General features: G+C 39.4%; 1 long non-coding RNA gene across 1 annotated transcript in view; it reads left to right on the top strand.

Moving 5' to 3' along the window:
• Positions 1 to 22230, top strand: part of LOC119853772 — a 104865-nt gene that overhangs the window by 833 nt on the left and 81802 nt on the right. The gene's annotated exons all lie outside the window — the stretch shown is intronic.

Raw genomic sequence — 22230 nt, 5'->3', positions numbered from 1 at the left:
GGGGGGGGGGGGGAATATCTAGGGGTTAGCAATGCAAAGAAATATAGTGGATTTTTTTTCTCTTCAAGATGGTAATGCCCTGTCTTATGTATGGAATACATGTTGAGCTATGACAGCTGTTGTTTTTTCTGAACTATAATAGAGTAAAATAGAGTTTATGTAACTTTTGTTTCCTCAGATTTATTTTAATTAACTATTTTTGCTCCCTTGTACTTTGCCTCAGTAATAAGGATACAAATAAAAGCAGAACACTTGTGCTGTACACAATTTTTGTTATGAAATCTGAGGCCAGGCAAAACTTTCCCAGTTTTGGGATTTGTTCCAAACTGCATGCTAATCCTTCAGCTGGTTCCATATGGATGTGACAGTCTGGCCACTTTGTCTGGAGTTAGAGGGTCAGGGTCTTGAAGCCTAGCATAAGAACCCATGTAAGGTATAATTGGGATACAGAAGAATTCTAAAAGCAAGCAGAGTTTTGTACAATGGCAATAGTACCTCCCTCACAGATATCTTGCAGGATAAATTAAATTCATGATTGTGAGGTGCTCAGACAGTGTGATGATGTGAACTATATAAATAGGTAGCTAGCTGGGTAATAAGATTTCTTGACAGACTAGGGTTTTTTAGGAGCGGAGGGGGCATTCTTTATATTTTCAGTTCTTTCACATTATATAGCAGTCTAGATGGATATCTGAGGCTGTCTATCAACAAACCAAGTGTGATGTAGACAAGGAGAAGACTGGTTTCGAGATGCATCCCAGGTGAGTTCTAATGGCAGTGTATGGAATTCCCATGTTTCTGCTACTCGGGCAGCAGAGTGTTCATAAAGGCACGTCTCCTTTCACAAGGAAGATGAGTCCTCTGTGTTGCCTGTGAGCACTATGAGAATTCATCTTCTGTAGGGTTTTCATGTTCTAGAGGTTTTTGAAGTTGTGAGCTGAGAGATGCTGCTATTGCCAAGGAATTCTTTTTCCCCCTTTTGCCATGTTCGTTCTTTTATTATTTTCCAGGCTAACATGCTCTGATAAGATGCATCCTTTTCAGCTGTTAGATTTCTTTATGGACGGTGACAAAGATATTGTTTTTAACACCTTTATTCTTGACCTCTTTGGAAGACTCTAGAAAGTATTGGGGAAAAGAGGGAGTGTATCAAGATCATGTTAACCTGATCAGACAAAGTTCTTACCTGGGGTGACATCCTGCTGTTTCTAATTGCTATTTCCTAATGTCTTTTTCAAAGCTGCTACAGAGAACAGCAATAAGTCATTTGAGATCTAAATATGGGGTTGTCATTTTTTTTAATTATTTAAAATGAGGCTTCATAAAACCTAATAGGAATAGAAATGTTTTATGAATTTTAACTTTTTTTTAAAGAGAAAATAGTCAGTGTTGTGGAGTGGTGGAAACCCAGGCATGGTGACAAGTTTCAGAGTGGTAGCTGTGTTAGTCTGTATCAGCAAAAACAATGAGGAGTCCTTGTGGCACGTTACAAACTAAAATTTATTTGGGCATAAGCTGGGGCTAAATTTGTTGGAGTCCTTGTAGCACTTTAGAGACTAACAAATTTAGCCCCAGCTTATGCCCAAATAAATTTTAGTTTGTAACGTGCCACAAGGACGCCTCATTGTTTTTCCAGACACAGCACTGTGTTATTACATGAGAATCAGGAAGTGACACTGAACAAAAACGAAACTCTACAATATAGTTTCATGTACCAAACTGAGTAATGTGAAAAATTAAATGATGCAAATGATTAAAAATTATTTTTAAAAAGTTGTATAGCATAACCCCTGTGGAAATGTCCTATAGAAATTAATTGAAAATAACCATTTTGAGCTTTACAATGAGTATCCCTGCCCAGAGAGTTATATACAGCTTCAGGGCTACTCTGTCTTATGCTCTGCTTCCTGTCCCCTGTTTGGACCTTGGGAAAACAGAAAATAGCTGACATCTATGATTCTATTATTGCACTGTCAGGGTTGGAAAGGACCTCCGGAGGTCATCTAGTCCACCCCCCTGCTCAAAGTCAATCCACAACTAAATCATCCCAGCAGGGCTTTGTCAAGCCTGACCTTAACTCCTAAGGAAGGAGATTCCACCACCTCCCTAGGTAACCCATCCCAGGGCTTCACCACCCTCCTAGTGAAAAAGTTTTTCCTAATATCCAACCTAAACCTCCCCACTGCAACTTGAGACCATTACTCCTTGTTCTGCACTCAACCATACCTCTGGCAAGCCAAGCTGTCATAAAGGCTCTACAGAGGGTGGGAGATATTCTCAGAGGATTGGTTCTTCCCTCTTTATACCACCAGAATGCCATAAAAGAACTGAGAACCAGGACAGTAAGAGGTTTATAGGCTCACCGTCCTCATTACATGGAGCAAAATTCCATTTTAATTGTTTGTGGCTTAATGGATATATCACACTGATGTGAATTAAACTCTCTGCTATTTTTAAAGAACATCATCTGAGGAAAGTTGATATTTTAATCTTGAGACTCGTGGGGAAGGAGAAGGGAGGTGATCAGAATGGTTTTTACATGCTACTAGTTTATATGAAGCAAGTGGAACGTACAATTGCTTTGTAGTAGCCTGTGCAAGGTAAATTTGTAAATATGATCTAAGATGCATTTTGTGAGAAATACTTTCTGAAACGTTGATGCTGACTTAAGGAAAATAAATTCAATATTAGAAATGCAGTTTTCAATCCCTCCCCTCCCCCCCCCAGTAGTATAGTAGAGAGTCTAAAACTAGAACAGTAGTTTCATGGTCAAGCTGAGTTTTGACTTCCGATTTGCGCACCCCATTAGCAGAGCAATGAAAGAGTGAAAGAGCCTTACACAGTTATGCTCTAAACATCTATTTATTAGCAACACACACAGAACACGTATACCAGCAAATCTCTCATGCTCACCACTGCCAATATACAAATAGATTTCACCTGATGGCCAGTCAGGATCCACACATCTGGGGGTTCCCGGCGATGCCTCTGCATGTCATGGTTGTGCAGAGGGGTCAGAGTTCCAGCAGCTTGATGTTGAACTGCGGTCCGGACATGGTTCCCAAAGAGCACTGTTTTTCATTTACTTATATAGGTAAAACTAGCTCCCTTCTTCAAATTTACTGAATGCTTTACTGAACATTATCTCTCACTCCTAAATAACAAACATTTTAACCAATTACTCACTAGCACCTATGTGTCTTCCCTTCCTTCCCAAGTTCTTTACGTTTTATCTTTCATGCCCAAATTGTAACTTAATACTGACCTTCTCTATTTGTGCAGATGGTCAGCATAAAATGCTGGTCAGAGCTTATTTTATCATTTGTTGAGTCTTTCTGTATCCTCCCTAATTTCCCAGTGTCTTTACAACCTTGGTGGTTATAACTCATGAGGAACATTCCTGAGCTAGGGGTGCTTTATCAGTAGCAAATATTCCTTTTTCCAATTTTAGTGGTGAACTCCAAGTTTCACCCAAGGCTGGTTTAATATGGGGTTGATCAGGTCTCAGGCCTACAATGGGTGGAAGTCAGCACACTCTGAAACCCATCTATGAAGAGAGAGAGTCATGTTGGACCAATTCCTAGTTTTACAGACAAGGCTTAAATAAAATAACTTTGTTTTGGGGAAGTTTATGGTAGTTTGGATTTAGTGGGAGAGCCACAGAATCTTTCCCATCAACTCAAGGTAGGAAACCTCACTGCTGCCTATGTTGCATATAAGGAAGAATAATGAATTCTGCCTGTCGCTAGAACCCTTGCCGACTCATGTTTCCTCCTTAGTCTTAGGCTTTTCCCCTTAGTTTACCTCATCCCTTGGCAGCAGAGTTTCATGGAAAAAGTGAATGAGGGTTTAGATACCAGATGCTCTAGTACATTTCTCAATAGGTTGAGGGGTTCAGACCTCTTTGAGGCCATCTGCATGCAATTGCCCGTACAATTTAGAGAAAATGGTCTTAAAACAAAAGTGGTTTGCCTATAGGGTGACCAGATGTCCCCATTTTGGGGGCTTTTTCTTATATAGGCACCTATTACCCCTGCCCTCCAGTCCAGATGTTTTACACTTGCTATCTGGTCACCCTATTTGCATAACCTACCTTATCTTGATTCAGAAGATAATCTGAATACAAAACCTAGTGGGGCAGGCATTCCTTAGCTTAGTTCAGAGAAAAAAGGAAAATCTTGCTTCTCTCAAAAGCAAGTCCCTTCTCTGATGGTTTTCCTGGTCAGCCTCATGACCTCTTGCTGATGTATGCATAGAGATGTTACCCACCAGACTCATTTGTCAACCCCTTCAGTCCAGGGCAGCATTCCTTTTCTGTTTTCCAAAACAGTTTTCAGAAGATAAATTCACTCAGTAGGGTTGGGGAACATTTGCAGTCCCCCATCTTACAAGAGATGGGCTAGGGAAGGAAGAAGATTCTCTAAGTTATGATTAATAGTTACTTTTCAAATGATTAACTGTCTGCCTTAATTACAGCATGTCACAGACCACTTTTGTTTGGCTGTATCCAATTTATCCAGATGTCTGTTTTTTAATCACCTCTGAGTAATTTTTCCTTCCCATTAAATATAAGTTGACTGACTCCAGCCCCCATGTGACATAGCCTCCTTTTTTCATCCCCACATAAAGAAATTGCTGCTTTGATCCGAGACCAAAAATGTCTTAAACCCAGGCAACATTAGTCCTGCTTTTAATAGGGCATTTACCTATTTCAGTGTATAGAAAAGTTTAGAGCCTCTTTGATTCTAGCTGTCATTGAGAAATATGCATAAAATGCAGTTCTTATGATGCACAAATCAAGCAACTTCATACAACCTCTCTGCCAACAATGACCAAATAAACAGCATAACTCTCCACCCTCATGATTCTCCCTATTCTGTGAAAGGTTGGGAGAATAGATGATCTTTGCAGCATGTCTTAAAAGGGCAGAAGACGAGTTATCTTGGACCGAAATAAGGAGCAGGTTCCAAGTTAATGGGCCCTTGCTGAGAATATCCTGCTAGCAGCTCCCTGTATAGTAAAACAAGGAAGTTTTAGCTTGGGCATCTCAACTGAGGCAGTTACTCGCCTATTTAGGTCTTTCTGTGTTTAAAACCAACACAATAGGCAGCTAGCAGAGATCATGGAGCACCAGAGAATTGTGGTCACAGTGAGATGCACTGATTGAAAACTGGCTTCTGAATTCTCACAGCTTATTTCCGTATGCATTTACAGGTTAGCCTCATGTAGAACACATTTCAGTAAGCTGACCTGGTGGTGACAGAAGCATGGATGATATCATGGTCTGCATTGGGGGGGGGAACAATCACAACCCCCTGGCCAGATGTAGTTGGAAAAAGGAAAATATAAACCAAAGCCCAATACCCTGGCCATTGTTTGATATCCGACCATCCAACAGCAGTGGAGAATTCCACCAGATTTCAAATGTTTGGAGCTGCAGCCTCAACATTTGCCTCCTATAATCGATCTCTTATTAACCTCAAGGGGGAGATACAAGTGGGGGTATTTAGCCTATTGCCACCAACACTCTGCAAATCTTGATGGTTTCAGCTCCCAAGGGTTTTGAACAAACCTGTTTCTGTTTTTTGGTTTGGGAGAATTCAGACCCTGAGAACTTGTTTCCCCTTGGTACTCTAGGTTCGATTGAATTGAACCCCTAAAATCTCAAAATAAAATCCATCTGACATGGATAAAAATGTTGCCCCCTTTTGTGCAAAGATCAAACATCTGTGCTTTTTGTTTTGTCCGCCCTCTTCAAAATTCTACCTATAATCCTCCTCGGCACCTGCAAGAGACTCAGAGTTCAGTCCACATTTATTTAAAAACAAAAAAATCTTGATGAACCTTAACAAACCTATCTTGGACTTTGGATAAAATTTGGCTCTGCTGTGAACCCACAGCTACATATGAGCTTTTGAGTGTGAGAAGATCATTTTGAATACTGCTTTATTTATTAAAAATATCAATTTTTAAAACTTTCCCTGGGTGGTAGGGAAACCTTTTTCCAAAGCAAAGATTCTAGGTCAGCTACTTTTTTACACGTATTTTTTTTCCTCTTTCTGCTAAGTGTGGCAAAATGTTCATTTCTGTTCTGCTTAACTGCAAAGGGGTCTAGGAAACTACTGAAGGATGTCAACCTGCTGACAGTGCTTTATTTACACTGGGACTTCTTGATTCCTATTGCCAGTCCAGCACATTATACATGTATGTATTCATTCATTTGTGTTTTCCCTAAACTGAGTTTTAATTAAGCTATATAATACAGTCTGGGCTTGTGAACAGTGGAAATGGACAAAACTAAATACACACTTTTGCTATTTTCACACTTCCCCTCCAACCCTAATAAACGTTGCAGTGAAAAATTAAAATTCCCATTGTACCAGAATGCGATGTGTGCATTTAGTACTCTATTTATATAGTAATAAAGGTCTCTGGGATACTTGAAGATGTAAGACACTATGTAGGAGTAAAATATTATTGTTGATAACCCAATACTCATGACTTCAAAGCTACTGCTTTGATACTACTGATACATATAAAGACATGACTGTCAAATATATGGTGCATGGCACAATGTGTAATTTAATAGACAGAATGGGAAAGGAAGAGGATTTACATATGGTGGGCCTCCTTTAAGGCAGGGAAGTGAGTTAATCTGGGTTCATTCTTCACTGAATTGCCACCCAGGATGACTGCTGGAAATATCTAAAGAAACAAAGACAAAGGGGAGGAGGGGGGAAGACTGAGCCCTGGCTGGAAAAGGTGTCTGGGCCGTAAACAAAATACCTAGAGTTTTAAGCTGCAAGCAAGAGCAGCTTGTCTTCAAGAACCTCTGCAATCAAGAACCTACAGCAACATTTAGGGTGAGAAATTACCATTTGTAACCAGCTTCTTCGGTATATTAAACTTCATTTGCATTGTTTGTTTTATTTGCTCGGTAATCTGCTTCAATCTGTTTGCTCTCGTATGATCACTGAAAATATCTCGTCATTTATAAGCTTCTTTTTTTTTTTTTTCCCCCTTTAAAACCCAGTTTGTGGAATCCATCACGGGGGGGGGCAGAACTGTGCATATCTTCCTCCATATTGAGGGAGGGATTAAATTTAATGAGTTTATGCTGTCTAGTTCTCTGTGTAGTGCAAGACAATACAATTTTGGGTTTACACTTCAGAGGAGGTGTGCATTTGAGTGCTGGGCAATTCCATAGCTGAGTCTTTCTATGCAGAGCTGATTTCAGTGTCCGTGTCTTTCGCATCTGGGTATGTCCCTACCTGTGTGTGGGCTGGCTCAGCAGAACAGAATGAGGGAGCCCAGGCTAGTGGAAGAGGGTGGGCTCAGTGGTATCCAAGTATATCAGTTGGCGTCCAAAAGCAGAGGGGGGTAAACCATCACAGCGTGTAACCAAAAAAATCCACATTTGTAAGTGCCCTTTCACAATAAAGAGATCACAAATTTGCTTGTATTTTTCAATTCACCTCATATGTTTTATAATTTTACAGTGAAAGTTTGTAATAAATATAGTCAGCACTGTACACTTTGTACTCTGTGTTGTAATTGAAATCAGTATACATGAAAATGTAGAAAAACCAAAAATATGTAACTTCAACTGGTGTTCTATGGTGTAACAGTGCAATTAAAACAGCAATTTTTTTGAGTTAATCGTGTGTGTTAACTGCGATTAATGACAGCCCTATTGATAAGTATTCTTAGAGTATGGTCTTCCAACTAGTTGTGCACCCACTTTATATATAAGCTTCATCTAAAACAAATTTCCCTAGTTTTGCTTATGAGAATGCCATGTGAGACTGTCAAAAGCCTTACTAAAATCAAGATATATCACATCTTCATCTCTTCCTTGCCTCTCCTCACTCCTGCCATCCACTAGGCCAGTAATCAGTCAAAGAAGGAAATTAGGTTGGTTTGGGATTATTTGTTCTTGACAAACTCATGCTGGCCATTCGTTATAACCCTATTCTCTCTCTGATGTTCCAACATCAGAAGCTGAAATGTGGACCCCTAGTATTTGAAGAATTTTTTGCTTCTCTTAAAAATAGACGGAACATGAATAAATCATTTGCTGGTACTCAACTTTGGTTTAAAGAAAAGGAGTACTTGTGGCACCTTAGACTAACAAATCTAATAAATTTGTTAGTCTCTAAGGTGCCACAAGTACTCCTTTTCTTTTTGCGAATACAGACTAACACGGCTGCTACTCTGAAACTTTGGTTTAGTGTCTATAGGATTTTTATTTATAAAATATACTAATGGTCATGAAAGGAGCTGAACTGAAAGTCCCCAGCAACCAGAAGTTGTCTTTCTCCAGAATTGTTGTAGCACAGGCACAGTGTCTACACTGTGCTTTTTTTTAAAAAAAAAATTTTTGTAATAACTGGCATTTAGAGTACAGAGTCAGGTAGCCACCCTCTGCCCCTTCTCTTCCCCTCCCCCCCCCCGCTATGTGTATAAATAGAAGAGTAGATGATGAGGCATGGCTTAGGCAAATTAGCATAAAGACTCACCTAAAGGGTGTGGGGATGCATCCAAGTACATACCCTACATGGCTCTCTAGTTGCCTGAGAATTGCCTCCCCATCTCTAGCAACGTAGTGTCCCACTGCCTCCCTGGTGCTGAAGCTTTCCCTGCCACAGTGAAAGATTTGATAGCAGGGAAAGGATCCGGCAAGGAGGAGGCAGTGGGGAAAGTATCTGTTTTCTCACAGGGAAAGGCTCCTCCAACTCCCTGCAGCCAGAGCCTTTCTCTCCTGTGGGGAAAGCCTCCACAAGGTGCAGTGGGCGCTATGTTGGTGGAACATATGTCGCTCAGGGGGATGGTTTATTCACACAGAGTGACATAAATTATGCCTACCTAGGCTGTAATATAGACATAGCCTAGCTGTTTCTGTGGGCAAACCTCAGCAATGATTAATGGATCTTGTTATGGGGTCTGTCTAAGCCACGTGAGAGTTATGTAACATACATACAGACATTACTCTTAACATGAGAAATATATAAGAATGGCCATACAAGGTCAGAACAAAGGTCCATCCAGCCCAGTATCCTGTCTACCGACAGTGGCCAATGCCAGGTGCCCCAGAGGGAATGAACCTAACAGGTAATGAACAAGTGATCTCTCTCCTGCCATCCATCTCCACCCTCTGACAAACAGAGGCTAGGGACACCATTCCTTGCCCATCCTGGCTAATAGCCGTTAATGGACTTAACCTCCATGAATTTATCCAGTTCTCTTTTAAACCCTGTTATAGTCTTAGATTAGCATATGAGTATTTGTCATCTGTTCACTAGCATTTAGGAAAGTCCAAACACTACATATTTTCTGCAGTTTTAACAACTTAATTTTAATAATGTTCCACCAGCATTAAACTTGACAGACCCTCAGCTGATACATAAGCCTAGAGTTGGTCTAAGCCTCCAGCATTGCAGATAGTTCTCAGGAACATGTAGTGTTAATTTGTGGATTTTATTGGACCAAAAAAACTTCTTGTGAACTGCAGATGGTTTCCCTTGTCTGGCTCTTCACATCTTTCTGGACAATAGGGATCTGAGAATAGCTTTTACAGGCTTAATCAGATCTTGGCCTTTGCTGAAACTACCCCCCCCAAAAAAATAGACCGATTAATGATAAATGTGATAGTGGTTTTTGTGATGTGGACACTTGTACTCTAGATGTTGGCCTGAGAACAGCCACTCACTGTTGAAAAAGCTACCACTTGGGAACAGAGGAATACAATTCTTTCCCCCCAACCACTTAGTCCTCTACACTTTCTTGCTTTTACTAAGTTCCTAACCTTATTTTGCTGTCTCCTTCCCCCGCACCGCCCCCAATCATATATTTCCTGAGAAACGTGATCGCTTTGGAACGCGCAAGCAATTTGTGTTCTAGGATGCATAGGAGTTCCTGGAGGAGGTGCTGCAGGGGCACATTGGTTTATGCTTTCCTCCCGAGAGGGACCGCACACAGAGTTTTTGACCTGCTTCATTTTCAACAGCCTGAGGCTTTTAATTTTAATTTTTTACACATATTGCAACAAAAGAAACTACACTTGAAAATAGTTTTTTTTTCCCGTCTGTGGTTCTTATAATGGTTACACTTGACAATAGTCACAAAGTCACAGAAACTCTAGGCAACAAATGAAAAATGTTCCTTTTGTGACCTTAATGTTAGCAAGTGATAATAACCATAGAACCATGAAATACAGCTGAAATATTGTTCATGACTTTTCTGTTTTCAGAGATTAATTTTATGTTCTAAAATTAACTGACAATAATTTATTATTCTATTTTACCTAGCTTCCCCTGGGAAGCAAATATAAAAAGCTTAATTTTCTAGTCCACTTGCATCAGTGTTCCTAGTGAGGAATCAGACATATATTTAAATATTCCCTGTTTAATATATACACTATAATCATTTTGTTTAGACCTAGTCACAACTGTATGGGCCAGGGCACAGGTGGTTAATGTTTAAAATTGATGTATACCTTTCTATCCTCAGGCTATTAATAGTTATGATACTAACAAGTAATACAAAAAGTGTGGTCATTGCATGAATATTTAATTTTCAGTTACCTGTTTGCTTAGGATTTATCTCAATTCCATTATGAAACATTCTCCCTTTTAAAAAGAAAAGGAGTACTTGTGGCACCTTAGAGACTAACAAATTTATTAGAGCATAAGCTTTCGTGAGCTACAGCTCACTTCATCGGATGCATTTGGTGGAAAAAACAGAGGGGAGATTGCTTTAAAGATCCATTTAAGAACTCAGAAAGCTGAAATTTTGAAAATGTAAATCTCAAAATTCCATTCTACTAGCATTTCCCCTAGAGGCACGGAGAATTTGTCATGCCAAATCTGCCCCCCTGGTCCATAAAGTCCATTATCTTGTCTCCTTTGGTTGTTGGCAAGCAAACCATTTCAAGATCTGATTGTGCCAGCCTTCTTCAAGTTGAGTAGCACTTATTTACTGCTCTTCATTGCAGACACAGAGAGAATTAGAACCCCCACAAAATACTCTTTCTGAAAGTTTGCAATGAAACAATATTATTTTTTAGAATACAGAACTCTAACACACAACTACGAAATATAGAGGGAGACATAGCAGTCTGCTACCCAAGGCAAAACTCAACCCGCCTTACTCCCAACTAGCTTCTTACACATTGCCTGCTGAGAACCCATTTCACATGACTTCCTTCAGAGCCCTTAACCTGCAAGCAGGACCAGGAAACCCCCTACAATTTAAAGTGATAGCTTTTAATTTTTACACAGCTTTCAGTATACCAGCATGATGATGATTATGATTATTATTGTAGGTGCAGTGTCAATAGTAAGGACATCTTCTGGTGAAACAAACTATTAGTAAAGGTGGGGGTGTATCGGGGGTCAGCACTGAGCCCTATCCTGTTTATCTTCATCCTGGATACCCTCATGAGGAACAGACAGAAGGAGGCACCATGATTAATGTTGTTTGCAGACCATATGATTCTATGCAACAAGGAAAACAATAGTCTAGAAGAGGATCTTGATAAGTGGAGAGATGTGTTAGAGAGACATGGGCTTAAAATAAACAGAGGAAAAGCAGAGTATATGGTATGAAATTTCACTAATGTGGCCATTAAAGAATGATCTTTGAAACTAGATGGGGACACAATACTGAAAATGCAAAATTTTAAGTATCTGGGTTCCAGAGTCTGAAGAAATGGAGAATAGAAATCAGAGCTTGGATAATATATACCTAGCATAAAGGAAGAGGGATAAATAGTGTAGTATGACAGGAAGATACCAGTAAAGTTAAAAGAGAAAGTCTAATAAATGGTGGTCCAGCCACTTTTAAAGTGTAGTACTGAGTGTTGGGGAACAAAGAAGAAACATGAACAAATGATCTGTTCCACAGAAATGTGAATGTTGAAATAGATGAGTGGTGTAAGCAAGAAAGACCACATGAGGAAAGTGTATATTAGAGGCATGCTCGAAGTAACACCCATATGCCCCCCCCAAAAAAGAGGGAGTGCAGGCTCAGACGATTTTGTCATTTAAAGTGCAGCCCTGGCAACTGTGTGGGTAAGAGAGTCCAACAGATCAAGGTAGAAGGAAAAAGACAGAGAGGCCAACACAGGAAGTGGTGGTGGTAAGTCATAAAGGAAGACATGTTGGCATGTAGTGTGACAGAGGATACGGCATTGGCAGAGAACACTTTGGAAGGAGAGGCCTTGTAGAGTGGATCCATGTGATGGGAATAACACAATGAAGAAAGTTATTACTGATAGTAGTATAGCACTTAGGAGCATTAGTCATGGACAGGACCTCATTGTACTAGGTGCTGTATGAACACACACAAAAAAGGACAGTCCCTGTCGAAAAGATCTTACAATGTAAATAGACAAGATACTCATTGGCTGGGGGGGGGAAAGGTATAATACCAGCTGAGTGAACAATGTGATGGCAGCAAATGCCATGTAAGTTTTTATTTTATTTTCCTTGTGGGTTTAATTTGGAGGGGATCTGGTAAAGGGAACGGAGAGGAGAGGGACACACAGCCAATTAGCAAAGGGCACAGAAAGTCCAGTCAAAACTGTAGAAAGTTTTCTGAAGGACCAAAGGTCTCTGCTTGGCTGCTTCTGCCTCTACTGGCTGGAGTCTCTGGATGGATCCTCTTTGCAGCTTTCCCCCAAGCCCTCATGGTGGGATAGAAGGGAGACAAGATCTGGGCCCTTATGGATTTCCCCCATACAATTCTGGGTCCAGGGGTGCTCAGAGGAAGGCGTGGCCCTGGCTGGGTCCCATTTTCCCTCCCGCTAGTGCAACAGAGTTTAATTTCATTAAGATGGCTGCTATTAGTAAGCGATTATTCAGGTGAGTGAAGCTTGCCCTTAATTTCTAGGGCCAAAGGGACAGGGGAAGGTTTGTAGTGACTTTTCTTATGGTCCTGGCAAGTGACAAGGGTTTTTTGTTGTTGTTGGTTTTTTTAAATAATGTTGAAATTTAACGGGAACGCTGATCATGGGCCTGATCCTGCAAGGTCCTGGGCATCTACAATTCTCATTAAAGTCAATGTAACTTGAGAATACTAAGCACTGATCAGAAACTGCTCAGCACCTACCTGGATTGGGCCCCATATAGAACACAATAACCAACCTTCTGCAGGAAAATTAAATTTTCAAATTTGGGTGCCTAAAGTTAGACTCATAAATCTATGTCCAGACACCTGAATCAAGTAGCCTGGTCCTAGATGGTTTTAATAGGACTTTTACATGTTCAGGATCTCTGAAAATCAGACTGAAGCTTGTTGAAGTACCTGAATATGGTCATAGGTGTCTAACGTTAGCCACCCACACCTGCGCATCTTGGCTTAAACATATTGTGGGTTGAGGATCATAGATTAGTGGGTGTGTACAAATTTCAGATTGCTACAACCCTGATGTCTCCAGCATTTGCTGGTATTAATTCAAAGATAAAACAATCACTGGTAATTGTGGAGTGTTGAAAATATTCCTCAGCATTAATATTCTTATAAGTCATGTAAATGCCAGGGTGATATGCTCCAGCTTTCCTTAGTTAGCTTCCAACTGTCTACACATTCCAGTCTGTTGTTTCCTGGCTTAATGATAATCCCCTTTTTTTTTTTTTTTTTGGAGTGTTCTGATTAGATAAATGTTAAAAGCAAGAGTAAAATGTTAGGTTCACTAATGTTAGAAACTAAAGTCTCAGTTTTCAGGAATTAGCTCTCTTGCTGCTTGTCACCAGCTGCACAATAAACAGCGTTTGTCTTAGGAGTTAGAGATTACTTTTATTTGTGACAGCTATGCTCATTATAACTCCTATCTGAGGAGCCTTCTTGCAGATTTTTACAGCAGAGCCCAAGCTAAAGCTAAGTATATGGTTGGCATCTTAGTAATGGATTTAAAACAAACAGAAGAAAAGAGATCCCTCCTTTGTCTTCAGAAATGACTGAAAGTAGAATAAATTGAAGTGGATAATTTACTGAATTGCATTTCCCTTTCCTTAAATATAGTACATGAGATACAAGCATGATAGGTTTTGGGGTTCAGTAACATTGAAAGATCAATGAGTGTATGTTCTGTATTTTGGAAGCTTTTGATGGTCATGGAAATTCTAATGGAATTTCAGTTATGTGACTCGGGAGATTGTGGTGAGCTCCTGGGCTTCAGGCCAAAAAAGATGAAGAGAGATATCCTATGGTATGAGCATTGTCTTTGACAAGCAAAGTGTTGCTTGCAATATGGCATGTACAAATACTACCCCCTCCTGACACATCTAAGATACAATAGCACTGGGCTGTATTCAGAGTTGAGCAATAAGTGTGTTAGGGAATATAGTTTGTCAGCCAGTGAAAGTACAAGATGCAACATATGATACATATCAAACCCAAAACCGGTGGAGATTGTAGACACTGATTTCTGACAGGCAAGGTCACACCTCTGTCTGTCTGAGGTGTTTCCATGACGTCCATTACTTTAGTATCAACATTGGACTGGATGAGCAGGTAATGAAGTTAAAAGTCCCCTTTGGGCAATAATTGAGGGGTTTGTCTGATGTGGTGCCACTTAGACCAGGGATCTACAGAGGTTGGGGGACACAGATGATAAGAAGTTAATTTTGACACCTTTGTTTTATCATGTGTTCACACAGCTACTACTCAAATGACAGATGAGGAAGGATTTGTGACTAGTGCTATCATAACATGCTGTGGTTCGTTTAAGCTCCCTACCCATCAATCCCTGCTCTTGAGTGTTTTGCAGAGAATGGCAAATAAACTTGCTTTTCCATGGGGAACATAGAGACGCTTACCCTTATTAACGTTAACAAGCACTGACATTAACACAAACAAGCATCTGTTGCCATAGAACAATTCTGTGAGTGAGAATGAAGTCAATAACAAGGAGACACTAAAGGGAAAGATGGGGAGGATGAGAAAACTACTGAAGTCCTTTGAAAACACATCATTGTCCATAGTGTGCACCATAGTTTACAATTGCCAGTGAGCAAGAATAAAATTTTCAAAAATTCCTAATTCAAATTTTCAGAAGGGAAGTTGGCATATGAGAGCCAAAAATTTCATTGAATGTCAATAGGACCTAAGTTTTTAAGTGCTTAATTCACTTCTACAAATGGGACTCTGGCTCCTGAATCTCTAGGTGCTTTTTGAAAAAATTTACTCTGATGCTTCGTATACTGGACAATAATGAATAGAGGATAGCAAATAATGATTTTCAATAGAAATTTTGAGACAACTATTAATTTACCATAAAATTCACAGTTTTGGGTGACATTTTCTCAGATACCTAGCTCTCATCTGAATACTCATGAATAACAAATAACATGACACTGCAAAATCCTAGCAAAGCAAATAGTGATTTTATTTTTTTTTTTAAAAACCGTCATGAATCCATTTTTGTTACTTTTTTACCAGTTCTACTTCTTTAATTCTTGTTATGAAGAATCATCACATAGTAGATGATGCGTAACCTAAGGATAGAATTCCAGTTTAAACTTTAATGACGTGCAGATTTTACCTGTGTCAAAGGAAGTTCTATCTGGAACTGAACAGAAAGTATTCCTGTAAAGTGAAACTAGCAAATTATGGCATTTCCTCCAGCTGGGTACAAAATATTTTTTTCCCTAGGAAGCAAGAAGCTATTTTTTTCTTTTGCTGGAAATAAACTGATTTCTCTGAGTGGCAAATTAAACTTGTTTGTCACAGCAGAGGAGAGAGCTGAAGGTCAGAGAATAAATCCTGTTTGCGATGACACATATTCGTGGGCTGGATCAGCTTTCCTTGATTGACAAAGCTGACACTTGTTTGTGGTGGTGTTGTCGGTGTGTTGATCCCAGGATATGAGAGACAAGGTGAGATAATACCTTTTATAGGACCAACTTCTGTTGGCTGAAAGTACCAAGCTTTTGATCTACCTAGAGCTCATCGTTACATGTGGGGAAGGAAAGGAAATCTGAATGTTTGAGCTAAATACAAGTTGGGACAGACAAGTTGGTCCAATAAAAGATATTACCTCACACACCTTTTCTCTCTCATCTACTGGGGCCAACGGGGCTACAACAATACTGCAAACAAATTTGGGATACCAGTGTTTCTCAATAACTGGTCCATGGCCCAGTGCCAATCCATGGCAGCCTCCTTGCCAGTCCCTGAGATATCTCTGACACAGTTTAGGAGGGCAGCAAGCTGGTCCCTGGTATCAAAAAGGTTGAGAAACACTGGGATACCCTGTGTGCTTAACAGTCAAACACATTGTAGGAGGCCGCTTGAAATTGACTGCAATAAGGGTTAGATTGTTGTGCAAAAGGGGTTTGAAGTGAGCCACCAAGGGTTAGCAGGCAGGTGTCTGTTATGAATTGTTGTAATGAGCCATGAAACCAGAGTCCCTGTTAAGTCCATGGTTTTTAGTGCCTAGTAGCGTTATAAATTTAAGTTCTCAGACTCGCCTTTTGAAGCTGTTGCTGCTTTGAGTTGTTTTCCTGCTGTACCTTTAGCTGGTAATTAAAAAATGTAAATGTCCTGGATAGTTTGGTTGAAGGGTTGGGTGCTAGTATTCTGAATTATTCCATGTTGGCTGTTTGTTCTGTGAAGGGTTGACTTCAAACCCTTGCAAGTAATTTATGCTGTCAGGGCCTGATCCCAGGCTTGTTAAAACCAACAGGAGTCCTTCCATTGACTTGATGTGGTTTGGTTCAGGCCCATGTGCTCTTTAGTTCAATGCTTTTCTAGACTATTTCTCCTCCCCCGTAAGTAATTGTTTTATATTTGTTTTTTTTTCATGGGCTATAAGAAACAGCAACTTCTGCAAAATAACAGACTAAGACCTTTTCTACACTAGAGGTTACTTTGGCATAACCTACGTCACTTAGGGATGTAAATAATCTGCATCCTGAGCGACGTATGTTATACTGACCTAAGTGCCAGTGTAGATAGCACTATGTCAGCAGGAGAGCTTCACGGAGGCAGGAGTTATTAAACTGATGGGAGAGTTCTCTCTAATTGGCCTATAGCCTTTCCACCATAAGTGCTACAGTAGTGCAGCTATACCTCTGTAAGTGCTGTAGTGTAGGTGTAGCCTAACTTTTAAAACAGTATTTGGCAGTATGGGGGAAATATATCTGGGAGTTCTCTCTCATCTACTGTTCGCCAATCCCCACTTCCTCATTTAAAGAACCCTGTTCTGGCAAGGAGCGATTTCCCTTGGGAGAGCTATAATGATTTTATTTCATTCATGGTATTAGAAGTGCAGAAGACCAGCTGGATTCTTTGTCTCCTAGACTTGTAAAAGTTGAAGCCTTTACATGCCAGGAGACTTGACAATCTATAAATAAGGATCTGAGGCAATGAACACAGAGATGGAGAATCTGAAAGCTGTTTATTATCAAAGACAATATATCCTTTGAAATGCTAATTCAACATTTTGCAGAATAACACTAGAGCAGGAAATTTGCAAGTCTGGGGATTTCAGTAGAGAGTGAGAGATCAGGCCCTATCTGTCATGTTTACTCACTTCTTGAGGCTATGCATAAGGAAAAGATCTGCTTTTACGTGATGAAAAAATGTTTCATGTTCTGGAGTATATCAGAGGCTATTTATTTCTCTATGAACTTACTTATTTAGTTACTTATATAGCCCCCATCACCTTAGGGTCTGAGTGCTTCCTTGGTGAATCATGTCACTTAGTACATCTTTTTATTTTGTGGTGAGTTATTTGATAAGGGCCATGTTTTGTCATCATTTAGTCTTTTCTTCAGGATAGTGCTATGCTATTTTCCAGCTAGCTGCTCTTGGGCAACTCCATTGCTCTTGGGCAATTCCCTGTTGGAATTGTGATATCCATAAAATAGAATTGTCTAAAATTGGAGAATAAGCTGATATGCTTCATCTAGTAAAGCTTTGGACTATTCTTATGATTCCAAATATATTGTGTTGATTATGATGAACCAAAGGATTTTTAAATAGACAAACAATGGTCTCTTGAATTCAATAGGCTGCAGAGAGGGTCTCTTTGAAGATCTCTCAGAGAATTATCAATCTGAATGATGGTGGGGTAGGTAAGTATTTTTTCGTCTTCTGTGATGCTACTTGGTTTGGTTATACCTTTCCTTTTCTATACTTTTATATGATGTATTTTTGTATAGGATAATGTATGGCACTTTAATGTATATTACCATATTCTGCACAGTAGCATCATTTAGGAAGATAAAATAGTAATAGATTTAGTATAATAGAATATTGTCCACTTATATAGCACCTTCCATTCAAGGATTTCAAAGGGCTTTACGTACATTAGGGATCCTGTAAGATATGGAAAAATAAGTGTCACCATTTACAGATAGGGCAACAGATACACTGAAATATTAATAGACATGCTCAGGGAACCAGTGTCAGAATGAGCAACAGAAATCAGATCTCCTGAATTCCAGGAAAAGGACGCACAAACATGTTTATATTTCTTCTCCTCTTAATTATTATAAAAAACCTGGTCCTGTGCTGGAATTGACACCTCATCAATTATTGGGAATGAACTACATCCACCCTGATTGTATTGGGCCTCCACTGTCAACACTGGTTCTCCACTTGTGAGGTAACTCCCTTCTCTTCATGTGTCAGTATAATAATGCCTGCATCTGTAATTTTCACTCCATGCATCTGAAGAAGTAGGTTTTTTTACCCAGAAAAGCTTATGCCCAAATAAATCTGTTAGTCTTTAAGGTGCCACCGGACTCGTTGTTGTTTTTATAAAAAAATTGTGGCCTACATACAACCCACAGGACAAAAATGTGCTTGTTTTCCTTTTTTTAAGCTTTTTTCCCCCCCTGCTCTTTAAAACGTTGGAAAATGATGTCTCTGTTGGCCTGTGAACTCCAAAATAAACTACAGATCCTGGTTATGCATGAATCAGAGGAGAAGATAGGTCTTGTCTGTATGAGCTTGAGTAAGTCACTTAATTTCTCTCTGTTTCAGTGCTCCATATGTAAAATGGGGATGATAATATTTCCTTTGCTAGTCTTATTTATTTATATTTTAAGCTGCTTGGGGGCAGGGATTGTCTTTTACTACGTGTGATGACTAGTGCATAAAGGGCCATAATATTGATTGTGTCCTTGATGTTACTTTAATAATAATAATAACAATAACAATAATTAATAGGATCTAATTCTTCATCTGAACTCTCACAGAAATTTCAATGGGAATTGTATTTGTGTAACTGATGGGCAGAATTGAGTTCATAATGGTTGGTTTAGCAGACGGGCTTGAATAGTTTGAGCCTCTTTGTCTGGGATCCTGAAAAGGAGTACTGTATATAGCAAGGGTGGTAGGTGCTGCAGAGAAGAGAGACATAGAAGGAGTTGGGAGGACTCTATTTATTATGTGAATTAACAGGTTAAAATGAGAGATGGGCTCCAATTGCAAAACTCAGATTAGCATGTGAATCCAGAGTTTAGTAAGCTTCAGGCCCAGTGTTACTGGTTGGATCCTTCTCTCGTCTAAATGGACAAATATGGCTTTGGCCAACTAGCCCACCTGTACTCTGCTGACAATGTATTTTACCTTGTTTTAGCTTTATTATTAATACCTCACTCTTCTGTAACCTGCCAAGCAATGAGACATCAGGCACTTCAGAGGGAAAGCCCAGCAGTGGCTAATAGCAGGGCTAGTGCTACTGCTGCTGAGGAAAATAGTAGTGATAGCAAGACACACTGATGAAACTGACACTGAGATCCTGACATGGCAAAGGTTAGTTCACAGTGAAAATTACTACCTCATATAAACCACCAGAGACTACCAGTGAAATCCTGTCACCTGCTTGCCCCTTATCCAGTGAGCGTGTTTGTTAATATTTAGTTTAACTCATTTTTCCCCCTAGCGATTCAAAACCTAGGTTTTGAATTCTTAGTTCTCATATCATACAACGTCTCTGTGCCATCAGTAATCACTGCCTCATCGCAATCTCTCACAGGTATATCTGTACCTTCTTCCATGCAACTCTTTGGGTTTGGAACACTGCTGCTGAGTCTATTGTCTAAGCCACTTCCTTGCTACATTCAAATCCCGCCTCAAAACTTACTTATACTGCAAGTCTATAAGAAGGAAAGGTTGAGAAAGGCAACTGAACCATAAGGCCCTGCTCATCCAAACACTTGGGCATGCACTTAACTTTAATCATGTGACTAGTCCATTTGATTAGATCTTGCAAACACTTACGCCCATGCTTAACCTTAAGCATGAAAATAATCCTATTTACTCCACTGGGACTACTCACATACTTTAAGTTAAGCATGTGCATAAGTGCTTGTATGATCAGGGCCTTACTGAATAAGTGATCTCATAGTTATTTGTCCATTTTTGTTTATGACCCTCTCCCGTCATATCACATCAAGATAGCTCTTCTTCAAGATAGCTTTGGTTTCTCTTGTTTATAAGGTGCCCAGTGCATTGTAGCGTGTCTGAAAAATTATAATTTGAGACCAAAATGAGTTGAATTTGAGAACTCCATGGTAGAAATTAGGATTTGCTATGAATCTCACAAGTTAATCAGCTACTGAACGAATGAGCTCACAGCTGAACCTTAAAAAGAAAAAAAAAAAGATGCAACTGATATCTGGTGATCTTAAAATTAAGATATGTTGTTCTGCTCCAAAATGCACCACTGAATGCAATCATAAAATTCTACTCCAATGCCCTTTATTGTAATTAATGTACATTAACTGCATTCAATGAAAGAATGACTGCGGCTTAGTCTCTAGAGTTTACTGAATGGTCTAGACAAGTTGAATCAGATACATAAATAGCATATTGTGTGCAAGGATGTAGTTGCATTACCTCTGCATTTTCAGGGATAATGTAATCAGACTTCAGCACTGATTCTTTTTAAGTGCTTTCTTAGGCAGTGCTATACATGTATGCAGTTTATTCAGCTAATTTTCAAAACCTATGGATTTTGATTGCTGTTTAATTTCACATTTTCCCCCTTATAAGCCCATAATTCCATCAATTGTTTTACTATCCTAATGTATGTTTTCCATATAGGCACAGGGCCAAATTCATATCTTGTATCACTCCGTTGGCTTCAGTGGATCTAGCCCTCTGATTTGAATTTCATACTCCTAGCATTACAAAAATTACAACAGCAATTTAAGTGCTTTTGATTTAGATGGAAAGTGGACTTTAAGACATACCAGTAATGCACTGTTGAAGAGAAGATGTAAAACAAAGCTAAAGGAAATCCTTAAGAGATTTCCTTAGATAAAATGCCATCAACCATAGAGGAAATTTATCATGCAATTTCCACTATAAGGAAAGCCATTATGGGTTTCATTGTGAGTTGAAAAATTAGGGAGATGTTTCCTAGTATTTCAGGCTCATGGTGGACAAACCAAGAAGTTTGAAAATAGAGTAGGATAAGCTTCCAAAAATTTGGAATAAGGACTGAGATGGAGGATGATCTCCTACATAGGGCCTCGCAATGGAATTCAGAAGATTTGGGTTCACTTCTGGCTCGGACATACATTTCCTTCATATGAATCATTTAATTTTTCTTTGCCTCTGTTCCCCATCTGTGAAATAAGAAAAAGAATCTTCCCTTCCTTCCCCCTTTTTGTATCTATTTAGATAGTCACTGCATTGCAGAGTTTGCAATCTCTGCTTATGTGCTTGTACAGAGTCTGATACAGGGGCCCTCAATCGCAGCTGGGTCCTGTAATTGCTACTGTAATATAAATAATAAGGATCCAAACAGAGGTCTCCACCATATGTTCTTAAGAATCAAGAAACAAGGACAAAAGAATTTGTTGTTAATTGTCACTGACTCTACAAGTCCCTCTGCAGCATGTTTTATCATAGTATTGTCATTTCTTGCAATTATGTCATAAGTCTGTTTTAATGGTTTCTGTTTTTGGCTAAAGCACCAGCTTCTGGAATCTCATGATTGCATGAGAATGTCAGCTTTACTTTAAAAAAAGGTAAGCATCCAGATCTCATGAATGCAAAGAGAGCTTGAAAATGTCTCATGAGTGCATCCAAAAGGCTCAGAAACCAGAACAAAAATATACCCTTTCTCCATGACTATATGTAAAATTTCTTGATTTTTTAAGTAACTCTCATATCTGTGGCTCATTGCTTTTGGATGCTTGGGTTGACAGTATTGTATCAGTCAAGAACACAACCTCTGTCTTAACTCACAATTGACAACCAGGCTGT

This window comes from Dermochelys coriacea, chromosome 3, assembly GCF_009764565.3.
Source record: "Dermochelys coriacea isolate rDerCor1 chromosome 3, rDerCor1.pri.v4, whole genome shotgun sequence".
Taxonomy (NCBI): domain Eukaryota; kingdom Metazoa; phylum Chordata; order Testudines; family Dermochelyidae; genus Dermochelys; species Dermochelys coriacea.
The sequence above is the reverse complement of the archived record's forward strand: the minus strand, read 5'-3'. Positions and strand labels throughout refer to the sequence as shown.